The sequence below is a fragment of the Girardinichthys multiradiatus genome, chromosome 17 (genome assembly GCF_021462225.1).
Source record: "Girardinichthys multiradiatus isolate DD_20200921_A chromosome 17, DD_fGirMul_XY1, whole genome shotgun sequence".
NCBI lineage: Eukaryota > Metazoa > Chordata > Actinopteri > Cyprinodontiformes > Goodeidae > Girardinichthys > Girardinichthys multiradiatus.
The window spans coordinates 5,324,424-5,344,453 of NC_061809.1; the positions used below are offsets into that span (position 1 = coordinate 5,324,424).

General features: G+C 39.9%; 1 protein-coding gene across 1 annotated transcript in view; it reads left to right on the plus strand.

Moving 5' to 3' along the window:
• The first annotated feature begins 3,105 nt into the window (after window positions 1-3,105).
• Window positions 3,106-20,030, plus strand: part of mpped1 (metallophosphoesterase domain containing 1) — a 165,330-nt gene continuing 148,405 nt past the window's right edge. The window contains exon 1 of the mRNA XM_047389294.1: window positions 3,106-3,292. The gene's annotated coding sequence lies outside the window, so the exon portion shown is untranslated. The remainder of the gene's footprint in view (window positions 3,293-20,030) is intronic.

Genomic DNA, 20,030 nt, shown 5'->3' on the forward strand with positions numbered 1-20,030 from the left:
CTTCTGTAGATACAATAACAATAAACCTTGGTTCACTTCTCATCAAAGGAAGCTGTGCAAGGATAAGGAAGAGGCTCACAGCCGTGAGACCGGGCCCTGTATAAGCAGGCCAGGAACAACCTGACCAAGAAGATCAAAGCAGGGAAGAGAGGCTACAGTGAGAAGCTACAGAGAAGCTTTTCAGACTCTTCTTCTGCTGTTTGGAATGGTTTGAAAAACCTGACTGCCTACAAGAGCCATTCCCCCAACCCTGAGCAGAATCATCGCCTGGCAAATCCAGATCCCATTCGAATACAAATTCTTCCAAAACCACAAACCACCACCTACCTGTAAATAGGCTCTCAGCGCCTGAAAACAAAGAAGGACTCAAACCCTGACAGTGTCTCCCTATCATGCCTGAGAGCCTGCACCAGCCAACAGGCACCCATTTTCACTGAGATCATCAACAAGCCACTGGAGCTGTGTGAGGTTTCCTCCTGCTTCAAATGCTCCACCATCATCCCAGTACCCAAGAAACCCACCATCACAGGATTAAATGACTACAGGTCTGTCGCCCTAACGTCTGTGGTCATGAAATTCTTTGAGCTACTAGAGTTGAAGTACCTGAAGGACATCACAGGCCTCCTGCTGGACCCCTTGCAGTTTGCCTATACCGGGCAAACAGGTCGACGGATGATTCAGTCAATTTAGGACTACACTTCATCCTTCAACACCTTGACCATCCAGGTACATACACTAGGATCCCATTTGTGGACTTCAGCTCAGCCTTCAACATCATCACCCCAGACATCCTCTCCTAGAACCTCACTCAGGTCAAGGTCCCTGCCTCCACCATCCATCAGTGGATCACCAGCTTCCTGAAGGACCGGCAGCAGCAAGTTGAGGCTGGGGAGCATCTTCTCCCTAGATCAGAAAATCTCTGCAGACCCCACACAAACCCCACACACCCTGCACGCAAACTGTTTAGGCTTTTACCTTCTTGTTGGCTCTACAGAGCGCTGTCTGCTAAAACCAGCTGCCACAGAGAGTCTTGGTGAGGCACATTTTTGCATAATGGTGTTGTCCTTTACATTTGCAATTGTTTTTGCATAGGCAGGACATTGTCTTGGTCTTTGTTTCTCACCACCTCTCTTGCAAGTGAACATTTCTTTATCGTTGGTCGTGTTTTTATTGTCATTGTTTTTTAATTTGCTCCATAATAAGGCTGCATTTGCTTTATTTTAATTGACACAGCATTTAATGTCTCATTTTCTTGTTGCACTGTTCCTTGAGCAGGCTGTCTAAAGGTCAGTCCATGTTGCCATGCTAGCTCACTGGTTTGACATTTGTTTTATCGTACTGTCCAACATGAATTCTGTTTCCCTGAAGAGTTTCTCCCTGAACGTCTTCTCATGAGTTCTGAACACTATTTGATCTTTTATCATGGAGTCTCTGAGATCACCAATTTACAGGACTGAGCTTTAATCTTAAGGTCTGTGAGAAAAGTATCAAATGGATTAACTGGATGCTGTAAGCGTGAGCGAAAGACATACTTCTTGTACATTTCATTTTTCTTTGACAGACAGTGCTTATCAAATTTGTTTGTGACCTCATCATACTTGTCTTTGTCCTCAGGTTGAGGAAACGCAAGTATTGAAGACCTGTATTGTTTCTGTGCCGGCGATGGTGAGCAGCAGGGCTATTTTTCTTTCATCTGCCCGTTGATCAACTCTGCAATATACAGCATGAACTGCTGTATATTGAAAGCCTACAATTTGAATCTACATTTTCAGTCAGTTTCAACAAACTTGGCAGTTTTATTGAATATTTCCATACTTGCTGTCTCTTTTTCTTGTCTTTCTCCCTGAGGTCTCCCTTCAAGTAGCTTCTTCAGTAGCAGCTATCATCACAAATACTACGCAATATACAGTAAGTCCAATTTAGAGATTGTATCTACTTGTTTTTGTGGTTCAATGGGAAAAGTACTTATCAACCTGTTCACTGCCACATGTTGAAGTATTCATGGATACTGCCGCCTAAGTTGTTTTTCAGTACTATATATTTGAGTATGAATGTATCTGTAATGTTAAAGTGCTTTGAGTGGAAGTTATAACTAGAACAGAGTATTTATTATTTGCTGTCAGTGTCTGGATTACTGTTAAACAAAGAAGCCATCAGAGGTGAACCATAAATACAATAAAACTGAAGGTGATTAGATATGGAAACTAGTTATTTCTTGTGTGTTAAAGGCTTTGTGTTTGTATCCCTGATATTGTTATGATTTGGGGTTGTTTGGTTTTTGGTTTCTGGTTTTTTCTTATGTTTTTCACAGTTAAGGTTTTGACTCGTTCTTTTGTTATTATTCTTCTTAGATTTTGAATCATGCTTCTGTTATTTTCCTGGTCATGCTTTAGTTTTGTCGTCTTGTTCATGTTTTGTCAAGTTTGGTTTTCGAATCTGGTTATGCTTTTGCTTCATGTTTTTTCTAGTTTCTGTTAGTTTGTGTTCAAGAGTCTCTGTTTTTGCTGCAGCCACATTTTGTTCTGTCTGTCAATTAAGTTTATTCGGTCCACCTGCACCATGTTAATCAGTTTTGTTTTCCACCTGTACCATGCTCCATATATACACACCTGTTCTGTCATTGATTGCGGAAACATTCTCAAACCAAGTCTTGTTTTTTTGATCGTGTTGTTTTGTTCCTGCCTCCTGCTGAGTGTGAGATTTTGTTATTAAACCTTTTTTCACTTACCATCACGCTGCCTGCTCGTCTGCATTCTGGGGTCCTATATCTCACAAGTCATAACAGATATAATATGTAATAGGATGGAAATGATATAAAACCTCAGGTCATGTACTAATAAGAATCTCTCTTAACCAGCACTTTGGAACAGCTGGAGAGAAACAGATGGACCATTTCTTAAATGCCAAATTTGAGATATTCCAGCATTCTTGTTGTTGGAGCTTTTACATTAGAGTGATGACCTCTGTCTCTACATTGTAACATCTATCTCTCTTTGTGTTGTATGATGAATTTCTGGACCTCAGGCTTTGCTAAGTTCTGCCAAGTTGCCCCGGCCTGTCATCCCTCCTCCTCCTCTTTCTCTTCCTCCTCCTGCTCCTCCTCCTTCTATTCATTTTCATTGTGCAGCTAAAACAGTGGCGGATGTCCCCTTTAGCAGGCAGACGCAGGAATGAACAGAGAGGAAGCATCTCTCTCCACTCCGATGCGCTTTCTTGAAATTGAGCAGCGCATCTTTCAGGCACCTTCCAGCGCTGGTTAGAGCAGACTCTCTGCAGCTCACCTTCAGAACCGGTACGTTTCTTCAGCATCTTATTTACCATCTATAAGGCCTGGTAAAACAGCTATGTCTCAGGCTTTCAAGAACACAGCAGAGATGTGCGCTCTGTGTCCGTCCGTTATTCACACGGCTGTGCATTTTCTGACAGTGGGAGTCTGCGCTCGACTTCTGCGCTTTTCATGAAGCTGTTCATTTCAGTATGTAAATGTATGGAAAGCTTTTGGTTTCTTCAGATTGTCCTCTGAATAATGTCCAGTCCTTCCCATGCCAAGAACAAAAAAGACAGTTGGTGTGACCATATGGTTGGAAAGTTTAAATCCAGTTGACTGGAATGCTGTAGAAGCAGGGATCTGCTGCAAAGTGTGCAGGAAGATGATAATTTATTTTCAAGAGGGACCCGTCATCATTTGAAGTTAGAAATCTGCTGAGGAAACAATAGTTGAAATCAACTAAAAGAGGTCGAATTAGATGGAAATGAAACTAGATGACAAGATGACCACAAATCTATTCAGAAATAAATACAGTCACCTTTGGATGAAATAGGGGAGACCACTTTAAAATATGTAGTTTCTCTAATGTTTTTAAGGTGTGTGTTTTAGTAAAATTACAATTTCTGTTTAATTCTTTGAACCAGAATCATTAAATAATTTGAAATCTTTGATCGTCTTAAATGACCACAAATAATGCAAAGAAAAGACACATTTAAAAAACACTACCAATGTTTTAGAAATCGGTGTTTGTAGGGATAATCCTGATTTTCTGCATCCTCTCCACCAGTCTTTTACACCACTGCCAGGTTCAGGTGCTCACCTGATCACTTCCTTGTTGTGTAAATTGATCTATGCTTATATTGGAATGATCATTTATGCGGAGATGCTGATTTCAGAAAAGGCTCTCATAGTTTTTTAAGAGCTGTACTTTAGGATTTTTCCACCTTGGATTTTTTCAGTTAGGTCCTTTTTTAAATTTATTTTCACTTTTTAACTGTTCTGTGTAGAATTAATGATCTTTATTTTTTTATGATTGCAGGGAATAGAAAAACAGTAATAATCCAGAAACAACATAAGCCATTATTAATTCATCCATTCGAACGCATAACAAAGAGATGCAGCTGTGTGCTGACTGCAGTTTACATAGATGAAAATATGTACACTGCTAGCGCACAAAGTGTAGAAATGTAAAATACCACAGCAATGAGTTAAACATTTCTAATTGATAAAAATAAGAGCAGCAAGTCAACATAACGACCAAGATCTGCTCACCTCCTGATATTTTGAATGAGAACATCTTTTGGATGTTTCTGTCACCGTGACTGATGCAGGATCCAGTGGAAAATGTCTAATCGGGTTTTTCATAATAAATCAGAGAAGATGAAAAATGTGATTTCTCTGAATGTCTCTTTTTAGAGACATTCTGCGCAGTGAGAATTTCAAAGAGAAACACACTGGAGTAGGGATTTGTTCTGTAGTCTATATGTCCTGAATGTCCAGGATTTGTTGTGGAACATCAAAGCCCACTTGTTGTCACTTGTTCTTCTTTGTGGATCCATATCAAATTAATATGACCAAATTAATCAACCAAAACAAGCCAAAAAATTCAATAGCTTTTATTTGTTGTGGCTGATTAGTTTTTTTCAGCTAAATCTTAGTGAAAATTGAACTAAATGAGATTAAAAACCAATAAATGTGGAAAAACCGCTGCTACATTTGATCAGAATCAGATCCCAGTTATTATTTTATAGGCAATGTAATTAGCACTGATGCTTGAATGTACTTGGCCATTTGTAGGATTTTAATGGATTTTTAATTAACCATTTTTACAGTATGATACAATTTTATGTTCATTTCTAAGTTAGTGTTTATATGTTTTGTACAGTCAGGAAAAACGTTTTTTTCTTAAATCTGTGAGATTTTGGTGGTTTTGAAAAAGAAAAAATGCTATAAAAGCTAATCAGAGAAATTAGCAAATTTATTGTGGTTCTGATAAAAAAAAGAGGTAAATTAAATAAATGAGTTTCAGAGAGTTTCTGTTTCTGTTCTTAGCACTGAATCCAATATCAGACACCAGCAAAGCATAAAACTAAGAAGAAAATATTAGTTATTCTTTTATAAAGGCGCTGCAGGACACTGCTCATAACACACTTTGTTTCCTGTAAATTATAGTTCTCATATTCAAGGGACAATTTAAATGAGAACAATTAAACATCAATTAAAAAGTCAAGCACTGAATATAAATCATAGGTGGACCGCAGTAAGATCTGTTTAGCTAAATAGTATCCATCTGCATATATGTATTTATTTACATGTATTAACTAATTGGAAGACTTGTCTAATTGTCTAAATGGAGTTGGCACAATACGTTTACGATGCAGCCGTTATCTTCTTGGATGGAGAAGGATCTGTGCGTCACAGTAATCTGCAAAGAAAGAGACAGGAGTCCTGCATCTATATACACATTTTTATTAATTTTATTAATATCATTACTTTTAGTTCTTGTACTTTTAGTACAAGAACAAGGATTGCATTCGTGGTAAATGTCAACTGTTTGCTGCAAATCATGATGATGAAGAAAAGTATTACCATGAAAGTGACTTGCTTATAATCAAACAATATTGTCAGTCAGTTTGATTATATTCTTCTGTTATAAATCTTTATTTTTTTTTTTTTATTCTTTAGTTTTTTCTGTTAATATCTTTGTGCTTTTGAAATTTAGCAGAATTTAGCAGTGTCAGTTATCTCATTACTTCCATATTCAAAAAATAAAAATAAAGTTTTAACAAAAATAGAAAAATGTGTACCATAATCTAATTGCTTTTATTTAAAAAATAGATTTTGATGCAAACATGAGGGAAGAACACAAGAGAAGTGAGAGGACACAGGTGAGTGTTAAACATTTTAATAATCAGTGTCGCATATCGTACCGATGATACTGATTTTTAATCACAACTATACGTTGTTTTGTAGATTCACGTGGACAGCCAAGTTTTTTCAAAAGTATTGAGATGAATTTTAATGCCAGTATCAGCTCAAACAGCAGATAGTCGGCATGTTGCAGTCAAAGATTCTATGACAGATACACACCGTGGTGCTCTGTGGGAGATAACATTGGGAGTTTGAAAGCTGGAATTAGGTTGTAATTTAGCTGGGTAAATTGCCTTGGTAGTGAATAGTAGTGGTTTATAACCACAGAACTGGTGTCTCTCAAGCTTCTCTAAAAGAACAATGGGTGGCGCTCTTCTGATAACCAAACCATCACTGCGGATGTTTTTTGCTTCCAGACACAATTTCAAACCAACCTCTTTGCCTTAATAATAGAGTATGAAACAACGTAGCTGCTTTGAGACTCAGATGTTGTCAAAAATGTATTTAGAAAGTCATTATTGGTAAAATTGATGGTGTCCATGTTGTCTTTGTCTAATCCAGCTCTTCCTGACAGCAGGACAGGATTCCATCCCCTTCCTGCTCTGTAAATGTCAGCTGCTCACATGAACACTGGCTGGTACCATCATCATTAATGTGGTTTTATTGTTCTCAGTTTTATCATGGCTCCATATCATAGTCTGGTAGTTCAGACCGCTCCCACTAATTGTGGTGCCTTTTCTCTTGTCTTCATTTTCTGTCATAACAGATATTAGGAAACAGCTTAAGCATGCTGGAATCTGTGTAGGAACAGTTAAGTGTAGAAACAACATAACCATACATGTTTTCCTCTTGAAAGGACAACAGGATGGTTGTCTCTCTCTTTCTTTATGAAAGAATGTTATTTATTATTTTTTAAACAGAAATGAGCAAACAGACCTTTCTGCAAACCTGTCTGTTTAAACCCTGTTTAAATGTGGTTAAGGTGCAAAATCAGCAGGTCATCTTGCTTTTAAATAGGCAAATAGTAATAATTTTGTTATTAAAGACTCAAACATTAAAAACGGTAAGTTTTAACAATGGAGCCTTTATTATCTCAGCTGTGTTATTCATAACACAAAACGCAGTGGGAACCTACATTTACAGAGAAATCTAGTCCACGAGCACAACTATCAGAAAATGTTAAAGGTATGGATCATCTTATTGGAGAGAAATATTAATATTGGAAAATATTACCACACATGCCAAAGAAGGAGCTGCATTTCTGGGTCATATTTATCTGTAAAAATGAAAGATATATGTAACTGAAATAAGGCTGTAGCAGCTCCCCAGCACTTAAATTAATTAGCCAGTCTCGACGGGTGATTTTAGCATTTTATTTTCCCTCAGTCACCTCAGTCCTTCAAACACTGTGAAAACTAAAACATATACAAATATTAGAATACAAACATAAACTTACAATACAAACAACAAAACAAAACGTACCTCGCTGCTTTCACTGGGGAACACTAAGTGTTCATTCATTTCCCTGTGCCAAGTATCTTGTCAGTTCAAGTCATTCATTGGCACAATGATTCTACAAGCCTTTATAGGGCCAGCCCTCATTAACTACAGCAACCCGTGAGGTACATACAAAAAAAACCCAAAACATTATAAAATATAAACCAACAATGCTAATCAAAACAGACAAACATCCATAAACAATCTGCGACGTTCTTAATTTAGAAAATTCACATCGAACAATTTCATCTAAATAGTCTACCAAATAAATTATTTAGGCAATTTATTTTAAATAGATCACAATCCATTACAATGTCTCTTTATAATGAATCTATTTAGCCAATTCAGAATTCTTCCTTATAAACATTTTTGCCTTACAAAAATCATGCTGCTGCAAATATGCCAAATAAATGTGTTAATATTAGAGATGCATCCATTTATTTCTCTGAGGTTACAAGCTGGTTCATTATTTTAATTCATTACTAACATTGTTACTCAACAGTTCGTTTTAGGTAAAAGTAGAATTTAGGTCAATTCTGTATAGGTGTTTAAATGTCTTCTACTAAAAAGGAAAATGTTATGTTCATTTAATTGGGTCTATGTGAATTTAATTACCTTTAATGGTTCATTTTGGAGCAGAGGAGCTGGAAGTGGGGAAGGTGTTAGTGTGGTCTGGAACTGTTCGTTTGAAATGCTTATTTTTTTCTGTTCTGGTACAAAACGAGTTAAGGTTCAGGTTAGACTATTAATATCCAAAAGGTAGATTTGCCTTACAGTGAGATAAGAATGAGATCCGTTTACTCGGCCTAGAGTACAAAAGATGCACCAATCAGGACATTCGAGGACATTCGAGGAAGGACAAAAGAAAAAAAAAAAAAAAAACAGACCTGTACCATACAGTCCATTTAAAGTGTCAGTACATCATATTCGATTCAACACCTGCTGGATCAAGATTGTTTTTATAATGTTGTGTTCTAGATTTTGGGACAAAGAATCTCCATGCGGAGGGAAAAAGCTGAAGTTCACTGTGCAAAGGATAATTATAATACAAAAAAAAAAAATGGAAAACGCTATCTGCTGTACAAGGCTAGAGAAAGTTGCTGTTCAAACTTTTTGATTTGATGAATATATTTTAAGAAAAGCAAGAATAGGTCAAACGCTATTTCCATCATGGGAGAAGAAGTGGAGGAGTATAAATACCTCGGTGTTACTTTGAAGATACCTGTGTAATATGATCTACAACATTTAATTTCCCTTTGGGATTAATAAAGTATCTGTATTGTAATTGAATTTGTCTTGTTGGGGGAGGGGCACCACAACACACTTTGGAAGAAGTGGTAGAAAATGACTTCAGTCTCCCTTAAATTTGACAACAGTATCATCAGCATGCTTTATAATAAATCTATTGTCATGTTTGCGCTGACACATTTGTGTCAAGAACAATCACCAGAAAGGTGACAGCACGCAATCATATTTAACCCAGACCCAGGAGACTAGTGCAGCTCAAATCAAACGGAACTGATTTTAACAGATTTATTGAGATGGAGTTTTTTCGCAGGAACAGGACTCCATAGCCTTCAGCGTTCTGGGATTGGCTCAGTAAGAGAGAGAGGATATCCGCTAAATGATCTTGAATGATGAAGATGCAATAATGCTTACTTCTTGGTGGTTATGATGAGGCTGGGGAGGAGTGAGCAAACCACGGAGACTGAGGTTGGCAGGTTTCTCCAGTTGGTCTAAGGCATTGGAGGGTTACAGGCAGGGCACGTAGAGCGAGGAGTGACTCTGATCTGGTCCAGCGGATCCAGGGAGATACTTAGACTGTGGTAAATTCATTGATGAGTTTACCAGCTTGTTAGGAGACGGAACTACAGCGGGTTATCCAGGAAGAGGGCTTGCACTCAGCCAGCAGGAAGCAAGACAGAACATTGAGGGTAATCCAGGGCAGGGATCAGCTGACAGCAACCTTAAAGTGGAAACAGAGCTAGGGTTAGCTGCCTGACAAGTCAGGACAAAGACAGGGCAAGGTTAGCTGGTCTGATTACCACTCTAGTTGAGTTAATAATCTGACGCCTCCTCCAAGGTCTCAGCAGTATTTGAAGCTCCTCTTCCTGCCTGTTGCACCCTGGTGGAGAAAGTGAAGCACAACACCCACACCACACAACAAACCTGGACTCAGCTCCGTGGCCTGACAGCACGCAACCTTGGAGTGACCTGTCAGTGTGCTGTAAGTGTGAGAGGACACCATTTATTCTCCTTCTGTGTGTCCTGTTAGTTAAACAATCAAGAATCTACCAGATTGTTCCCTAAATGAAACTGTTCCAGGAGCCTTTTGAATAAAAGGTGAGGATGGATTGTATTGAAAGCCAAGGAAAGATCCCCAAATAACTGTCTGGCCATTAAGGTTCAAATGTTTCAAAAGTACATTTAACAGAGTGAGTGCAGCATCCTCTACTCTTTAGTGAGGCTTGTATGTAGACTGCTGCCTGGGGTTCCAGATATACTCAGTTTGTTTTAAAATTGCACCTCTGACCAGTTTTTCAACAACGGTCATTAAAACTGAGGTCAGAGCTACTGGTCTGAAATCACCAAAAGTTGTAGGGTACAGTTGTAGGGACAGGAACAACTACAACATGTCTCAGTATATGTTGTGTCTGTAGTGATTTGTTATAGATGTACTGAAAGACAGGTCTCAGCTCATCAGCACAAGATTTCATGAAGAGACCAGAGATATTGTCAGGACCATGGCTTTTGTTCACTTTTACTTAGAGGAAAGGTTTTTGAACTTCCTGAAGCCCTGTTTGAAAGTGTTCATTGTCTTTAAGCTTATGAGTTAGTTCCTGAATTTCCTCATTAAAACCACAAGTATCAATATGACAATAAAATGAATTAAAAACATCCAACCCTCCATCCATCCAGCATTAATTTGTTTTACTGCAGCTTCTACTCTGCTAATGATTCTTTATTTATTGTCTTAATTAATTAAAAACACAGAGCCATTATTTTCTGTGGCAAATGGAATTGTCTGAAAAAACCCTTCCCTAACTTTTTTATTCGAGTGCTTCATTTTTCATCTTTCAAGAACTGTCACAGACCCGTCCCGGTTTTTGGGTCTGCCAGCACACTTGGGGCTCTGGATGGTGATCCAGATGGGAGAAAAGCTTCCTGCTGGATTACCTTGTAACATGGAGGCAACAAATTAGCAAGACATGAAACATTTTTTACGTGTAGCGTGATCATTTGGAACAATTTAAAACAATGGAAGAAATCCATGAAGCATAATGAAAATGTCTCAACAACAATATCCAATGTGATTAAAGAAAAGGGGAAAAACACTGAAGTGAAATTTTGCAGCACCAAGGTCTCTCTGGCCTCTATTAATCCCTTTTAATAAAATATTGCTGTTATTCCTTCAGCAGTATTAAAAGCTTTTTGTGTAACCATGTAGAAACTTTGGGACTCTGTCAGGCCTTCTGTGCCGGTCTGCTGCTTCCCCTCGCAGGGCAAAGGTTTGATTAGCCTACAGGTTTTGACTTTATGTCTTGCCGTATTTTGAACTAAAGCAGATGTGGCTCAGGGAGGAAGAGGATTACTCTATTAATCAGTAGCTTTACTATCACGGAACATGTCCTCAGTGAGCCCAACTTTCTTACAGTTTGTGAATGTGTGGCACTGGAAAAACCATGTGGTCCAACTCCATTTCCATGTGGGATAATGTGGAAAAATTTTCCCAGTTTTTTTCTCCCAGTTCTTTTAGAGAAATAAGAGGAAGACATAGTTGGAAGGCATTTTCACTCTGCAAACTAGCATATTTTAAGCATAGTGCTAAAAGTGTGTTAATGAGTTCATTTCCAGGTGTTAAAGACATCTTTGTTTTCTTACACTTCTCCATTTTGAAGCAGACAGCCACAAAAAAGATGTCATAGCCTTCAGAATAAAAATCACAACAGCTGAGAGCAGCATATTGGAGCTGTAGCACAGACCTGCCACGTTGGTAGAAGTAGGAAGGAATCTGTGGAAAATGATGACAGCTTTGTTTCTCTAAGTGGGTTTCGTTTCTCTTTACAGTGCCTTACAAAAGTATTCACTCCTATTCTCCACGTTTTCTCACATTAAAACGACAAAGTATTTTTTGGGGGATTTTATGTGACAGACCAACACACAGTAGTGTATCACTGTGAGGTGGAAGAAAATGAGTTTCAAAATTATGTTACAAGATGTCTGAAAAGTGTGGCCTGCATTTGTGTTCAGCCCTCTTTACTGTGATACCACTGAATAGAATTCATTGGAACCAATTGCCTCAAGACATCACATAATTAATTGACTTTAGTCCCACTTTGTGTAATTTATTCACAAAAGGTGATGTGCAGAACAACCTTGAGCTCAACGCTCTAAAGACAGTGGAGATGGTTGTGGACTTCAGGCAGAACCCAGCCCCACCTGCCCCCATCACCCTCTGTGACTCCACAATTGACACTGTGGAATCTTTCCGCTTCCTGGGAACCATCATCTCCCAGGATCTCAAGTGGGAGCCAAACATCAGCTCCCTCATCAAGAAAGCCCAGCAGAGGATGTTCTTCCTGCGGCAGCTGAAGAAATTCAACCTGCCAAAGACTATGATGGTGCACTTCTACACAGCCATCATTGAGTCCATCCTCACCTCCTCCATCACCATCTGGTACGCCGCTGCTACAGCCAAGGATAAGGGCAGGCTGCAGCGTGTCATTCGGTCTGCTGAGAAGGTGATTGGCTGCAGTCTACTGTCGCTCCAGGAACTTTACACCTCCAGGACCCTGAAGCGGGCAGGGAAGATTCTGGCTGATCCCTCCCACCCCGGTCACAGACTCTTTGAAACTGTCCCCTCTGGCAGGAGGCTGCGGTCCATCCGGACCAAAACCTCACGCCACAAGAACAGTTTTTTCCCATCTGCCACCAGCCTTGTTAACAAAGCCTGGAAACCACACTGACACTCCCCCTTCCCCCTCCCCCCCCCCCCCCCCCCCCTTTTTTTTTTTGCTGACAGGACACTTGTAAACTGTAACTCTATGCGTTACATTAACGCTCAGCTTGGACTCCTGCTTTACTTGCACTGCCATACTTGCACACTGATCATCTGCACTGTTGTATTGCTCTTGCATCTTATACTGCTCTATACTTACTCTCACTCACTTAAAACTGTGCACATATATTTATATTATATTGTAGATTTGTTTATACTGTTTAATTTGTATTGTATTGCACTGACTACGCCAAAACAAATTCCTTGTATGTCCAAAAACGTACTTGGCAATAAAGCTTTTCTGATTCTGATTCTGATTCTGATTCTAAAACAGCGTCATTTTCCATCACTTTATGATATGCACTCTGATGTGTTGGTCTCTCATGTAGAATCCCAATAAAATACATTCATGTTTTGGCTTTAGAGTGAAAAATTTGAAAAAGTTCAAGGGGTATATTGCTTTTGTTCGAAATGTTGGAGATATTCAAGTCATTGTAGCAGCTCTGCTAAAGTCTTCATTACATTACAGGATAACATTACAAGACGAAAATTACCGTTGCTAGAATATCAACTGCTAATAAGAAGAAAACAGACTGCAAAAAAGGTGAAAATAGGTGTACTTAGATTTTGATGTACAAACAAAGCTTCCAATTTATAACTATACACATAGACCCAAGTTTTATTCCAAAAGACGTTTTCAAAATGAAATAAATTAGGGTACAGAATTGACACAGAACTCTGTAAAGTGCATTTTCAGTCATTCTGTGTAGCGTACATGATCAAGACAGCTGCATATGAGCCCAGAGTGTTAGACACTCAGCATCTGCTAATGCATTTCTCTGTCTGACACTAACAGTGTGAGGGACTGTCACTGTCAAATTCATGACAACAGAAACGCTTTTAAATATGCATGCACAGGCCTTCATACTCATCGGCCTGTGCACAGAATGCACACACGTACTGTGTGCACTCCTGAAACACAGCCACCAACCATGCTGAGATTCGCCTGTGACAAACAACCGCAGTGTGAAGTGTGAAGTGTGTTTCAGTCTCATCAGCGGGCTGTCAGTGTGTGAGGTTGCAGTGAATGATGAATCGAGATGGCAGGCCGACATCACGTGGTGGTCCAGGTGGACTCCACTAAAGCTGCCTGTCCCCAAATTATCACCTCCTTCTTACAATGTTGCCGTCATTCAGCACCTCTCAGTTGCTCCGTTCTGCTTCCAACAGTCGGTGAAAAATGAGCTGCAAAATTGAATCTGTGCCTTAATAGATGACGTGCACACAGACAGGCCTAACACCAGGGAAAGGCGGTGAAATTTACCAAATGCTATTCAGACTCTATCCAGTCAAAAGCTATATCCACAGGAACTAAACGTTGCAGTAAATTCATCAAACACAAGGCTGTTATAAGCAAGGCAGGGCTTTAATGGAGGCATTCCTGCCATGTCCTGCCTTTCTCAGACATATTCATAATTTAGTAACTTGACTAAAATTAGGGGTTTGAAAGTCTTTGCTTCCTTCCGTTAATGAAATTATTCACATTTTTTAGAACATTGACTGATGGATGATTTTTTTAACCAGTGTGGTCACAGCCTGTTGCTCTGAGTTTTCATCCCTGTAGTTTGTTGACAACAGCTGAACAACTGGTTCAGAACTTCAGATAAGCCTGCTGGGTTTAGGTGAGAACCTAACTAGTTTGTTTGGACTATGAATTTAGTTCATAACATTTATTTAATAAAGACAAATGAATTTAGTTTTAACCTGTGTGACCCGAACATAAAACTAGTTCTGGTTTAGGATAAACTTGTACAACACTGGTTGCTCACAGTCTAAAGACTGTAAGAAAATATGGCTGTGGAACGTGGCTGGTTGAAGCAGCTGAATTTACTGTCTGGTATTAGAGTGCTAAATGTGCTGCGTTTTTCCTTTTCAGGAATCTAGACTGCATTTGATTGTCTGTTGTTCAAAATCTGAAATACTTAGACTGATAAAACCTGAACTGATTTATTTTGCATTGAACAGAATGTTTTATAAGCACTCATTCAGATTCATGAAAATCTTTGCTCTAAATAAAACTGATGGTTTGGAATGATGTGGCTAAATTCTCCATTTATTACAGATTCTCTAAAAAAAGGTTGTGATTTGTAAAATATTGACTCTGATCATGGGTGGAGGAAATGTTTATGCAAGAACCACCACTGACTGTTTTATAAATGCAGAAGCAATATACAGGTGCATCTAAATAATTCAGAACAGTATTTAAAGGTTCATTTATTCCAGTAACATCAGTAACTCTATCATTAAGGGAAACACGTTATATAGATTCTTTACACACAGGTTGATGTTTTCAAGCCTTTCATTCTGTTAATTATAATGATTTTCTGCTTACATCTATTGAAAACACGACACTGAAGATTAGAACATTACATCGTGACATTAAAAAACATTGTTAATACAGAAAAATATGTTTAATACCTACTTAAAGGTTGTTATTTTCAAAATGTATTTTTGATCTGATTAAAGAGCCGTATGGGAACAAATTTACTGAGGTATAGACATGGGCCCGTATGTCAATGAGTAAAAATACACAAACGTTTAAAACCAAGATGAATAAATGTACATCCTTTTTCTTTTAAAGCCAAAAAACAACAAACACTATGTTACTGCCGCTAAAATAATATTGGTTATGCAGATGCTGCTGTCTATGACATTTATTTATTATTGAGAACACAAGTGACACTCACCTGTTTAATATACTCATGACAATGCATTACAAAAATGTTTTATCAGCTAAAGATATCTGGAGAAATCAAGAATAAAACACTTGATTCACAACTAATGAGATAAAATGGAATTCTGTAAAACAATAGATCATTTGAAAGATTTATTTTATACACGTGTAAAACAGCATTATTTTAAGTAATGGGTGGCGCAAAATATTTCAAGAGTCGACTGCCTTTCTTGTTATGAAGAGAAAAGAGTGACCAGGTCAGCTTGTTAATGTGCTGAAACATTTCAGGGAAGGCTGACTCTGGTAACTCTAGAACTTTAAGCTGTAGCAGCGGTATGCAGAACTATTAGTGGTTTTGAAATTGTTTTGAAATTGTAACGTAATACTCGATCACCCATAAGAAGGACAGAGTAGTACTAGAAGAAGTCTGAAAATAAAAAGAGCAATGACAGTTTAGTATTTGGCATGTTTTGTTTTCATTTAGGTAAAAGTCATGTTGAACAAAAGAAGATGTATCACAGTGTCAGGGTACGTCATCACTGAAAGGATGTGCTTTCAGAAGGATTCAGAAGAAAAGTGGAGGTGATAAAGTTTGATATGATGAGATGACAAAGAAAGAAGAGTATTAGAAAAAATGAAGAGCCAATGGAAAACATGTTTGACATAAAACAGGCTGCAACAGCAACAATCGAGACACCTCTCAGGTGCAACACAGGAAAACAGGAAACTAACAAAAAAACTCTGCTATCAGAGCTATCAGAACAATCAAACAATCTGCACACGTGTTATATGTCATGTGCCCCAGAGTGGTACAGTGCCTAGAGAAGTTGTCTTGCAATCTGAAAGTTGTGGGTTCAAACCCAGCATCCTCCTATCACATGTTGATGGATCCCTAGACAAAGCACTGTATGTCTAAGTTGCATATTGGTGTGTGATTGTGACTGGCTTATATGACTAGAAAGGCACTATAATTTAGTGCATTTACCATGTTCACTGCAGGATAAATTGCGAATTTAGTATTATCGCAGTATCACCGTATGCAATGTGCATGTCACAAACAACTGCCTTGACAGTGTTAGCTAAATGTTGAAGTATGCATTCAGACGTTCTGGGCATATACACTGCTCAAAAAAATAAAGGGAAAGCTCAAATAACGCATCCTAGATCTGAATGAATGAAATATTGTCATTGAATACTTTGTTCTGTACAAAGTTAAAAATGCTGACAACAAAAATCATCAATGGAAATCAAATTTATTAACCAATGGAGGCCTGGATTTGGAGACATACACAAAATTAAAGTGGAAAAACGCACTACAGGCTCATCCAACTTTGATGTAATGTCCTTAAAACAAGTCAAAATGAGGCTCAGTGTGTGGCCTCCACGTGCCTGTATGACCTCCCTACAATGCCTGGGTATGCTCCTGATAAGACGGCAGATGGTCTCCTGAGGGATCTCCTCCCAGACCTGGACTGAAGCATCCGCCAACTCCTGGACAGTCTGTGGTGCAAAGTGACGTTGGTGGATGGGGCGAGACATGATGTCCCAGATGTGTTCAATCGGATTCAGGTCTGGGGAACGGGCAGGCCAATCCATAGCTTCAATGTCTTCTTGCAGGAACTGCTGACACACTCCAGCCACATGAGGTCTAGCATTGTCCTGCATTAGGAACCCAGGGCCAACCGCACCAGCATATGGTCTCACAAGGGGTCTGAGGATCTGATCTCGGTACCTAATGGCAGTCAGGCTACCTCTGGCGAGCACATGGAGGGCCATGTGGCCCTCCAAAGAAATGCCATCCCGCACCATTACTGACCCACTGCCAAACCGGTCATGCTGAAGGATGTTGCAGGCAGCACATCGCTCTCCACGGTGTCTCCAGACTCTGTCACGTCTGTCACATGTGCTCAGTGTGAACCTGCTTTCATCTGTGAAGAGCACAGGGCACCAGTGGCAAATTTGCCAATCCTGGTTTTATGGCAAATGCCAAGCGTCCTGCACGGTGTTGGGCTGTGAGCACAACCCCCATTTGTGAACGTCGGGCCCTCATACCATCCTCATGGAGTCGGTTTCTAACCGTTTGTGCAGACACATGCATATTTGTGGCCTGCTGGAGGTCATTTTCCAGGGCTCTGGCAGTGCTCCTCCTGTTCCTCCTTGCACAAAGGTGGAGGTAGCGGTCCTGCTGCTGCAGTCCTACGCCCTCCTCCACATCTCCTGGTGTACTGGCCTGTCTCCTGGTAGCGCCTCCAGGCTCTGGACACTACGCTGACAGACACAGCAAACCTTCTTGCCACACCTCGCATTGATGCGCCATCCTGGATGAGCTGCACTACCTGAGCCACTTGTGTGGGTTGTAGAGTCCGTCTCATGCTACCACGAGTGTGAAAGCACCACCAACATTCAAAAGTGACCAAAACATCAGCCAGAAAGCATAGGTACTGAGAATTGGTCGGTGGTCCCTACCTGCAGAACCACTCCTTTATTGAGTGTGTCTTGCTAATCGCCAAAGATTTCCCCCTGTTGTCTATTCCATTTGCACAACAGCATGTGAAATTGATTGTCAATCGGTGTTGCTTCCTAAGTGGACAGTTTGATTTCACAGACGTTGGATTTACTTGGAGTTATATTGTGTTGTTTAAGTGTTCCCTTTATTTTTTGAGCAGTGTATATAACCGGTGAGACTTGTTTATTGCAGCATTAAATGATTTATGAGACAACGAGGTGATCAGATGGTTAAGTCACTAAGAAGCTACAACTAAGTTGCTTCATCGCCAAAACAGCAAATCTCAACTAGAAGCAAACCTTTCAATTAAACCTTGTTGTTGAGATTGAAATAATTTATTTCATTTTATTTTTTTCTAGTAGACAGTTGCAATTCTATTTATTAGGCGATTGGTTAACTCCAAAGGGTTGTTTCAACAATTCTGCTCCTTCTATTCATACAGCAGTATAAATGCTATAGCAAACATCAGTAATGTGTTTAAGTGGAACTTGTGTACACTTTTCAAATTTGCCTCAACATCTTTGATCACTCTTGGGGGGTGGAGCTGTACTGGACCATTAGATATAATGGCAAGAAAGGATTGCAGAGTTTGGTTTAATGATGCATAGCATGTGCAGCAGCCACATAACAGTCAGTGTATTCTAGCTTTGAAGAGCTACTGAAATATTTTTTAATCAGCAGAAACTGATGGAAACACTAACATAATATAACGTGCATAAAATATTTGATCGCTTTTGAAGAATTTCTTTGCATTTTGACTGCCAGCAGCCCACTCGTCTTGGGCTTTACTTTACAATCTGCTCAAGGCTGTGATTATCCCTGTTGGTTGGGCACTTTATACCTTACATTCGCACCCTCAAGATTCCACTGTACCCTTGCTAAATCTTTACCTATGTGTGTGTTGCTTACCCCTGCTGAGGTTTTTTGTACTATTTCAGACTCTATTCTGCTAAGAATGGTCTGAATAGAAGAGTCTGAAATATGATTTTTTTTCCTCCTTTCTTACTTTACCTAAAGGTGTGATTTCATTACTTTTCTTAGATTTTCAGATTTCTCAGAGGGATTACCAGCAAATGACAATTATTATTAGTATTTCATTACTTTTTCATTGATTTTTAGTTTTATCAGAAGGATTACCAGTGAAAACCAAATATTAGTAATTTGAACTTTAGCTGCTCTTACACCAATGACCCAGCTTTCTACCTACCTACCTACCTACCTACCTACCTACCACACTTTTACCTTCCACTCAACTTTACATTCTTATGTCTGGGTACAGCAGTCTTTAGCAGTCACCTTTTGTTGCTCACCCACCGAGTGAAGGGTATTGTTAGTCCAAAACACTTCATGGCAGGACTGAGATGCCTTTACAGGATTATGAAAGAACTGTTTAGTAAAATAGGCTGTTTATTAATGAATAACTGTCAATACAGCAGTCTTCCCCATGCTTGTTTGGGTCACAACATAACATTTTTGTTATGTTGTGACCATGACCATGACAACCATGACAGCCCTACAACATCCAGAGACTTGAGGTACTCAGGGCGGATCTCATCCACCCCCGAAGCCTTGCCACCGCGGAGCTTTTTAACCACCTCGGTGACTTCAGCCTGGGTGATGAAAGAGTCCAACCCCGAATCCCCAGCCTCTGTTTCCACCACGGAATGCGTGATGGCAGAATTGAGGAGATCCTCGAAGTACTCCTTCCGCCGCCCGATAATGTCCTAAGTCGAGGTCAGCAGTCTCCCGCCCCCACTATAAACAGTGTTGGCGAAGCACTGCTTCCCCCTCCTGAGGCGACGGACGGTTTGCCAGAATCGCTTCGAGGCCAACCGGTAGTCCTTCTCCATGGCCTCACCGAACTCCTCCCAGGCCCGAGTTTTTGCCTCTGCCACAGCCCGGGCCGCAGCATGCTTGGCCTCACGGTACCCATCAGCCGCCTCAGGTGTCCCACAAGCCAACCACAGCTGATAGGACTCCTTCTTCAGCTTAACAGCATCCCTTACTGCCGGTGTCCACCACCTGGTTCTGGGATTGCCGCCGCGACAGGCACCGCAGACCTTACGGCCGCAGCTACGGGCAGCAGCATCGACAATAGATGCGGAGAACACGGTCCACTCGGACTCTATGTCTTCAACATCCCCCGGGATCTGGT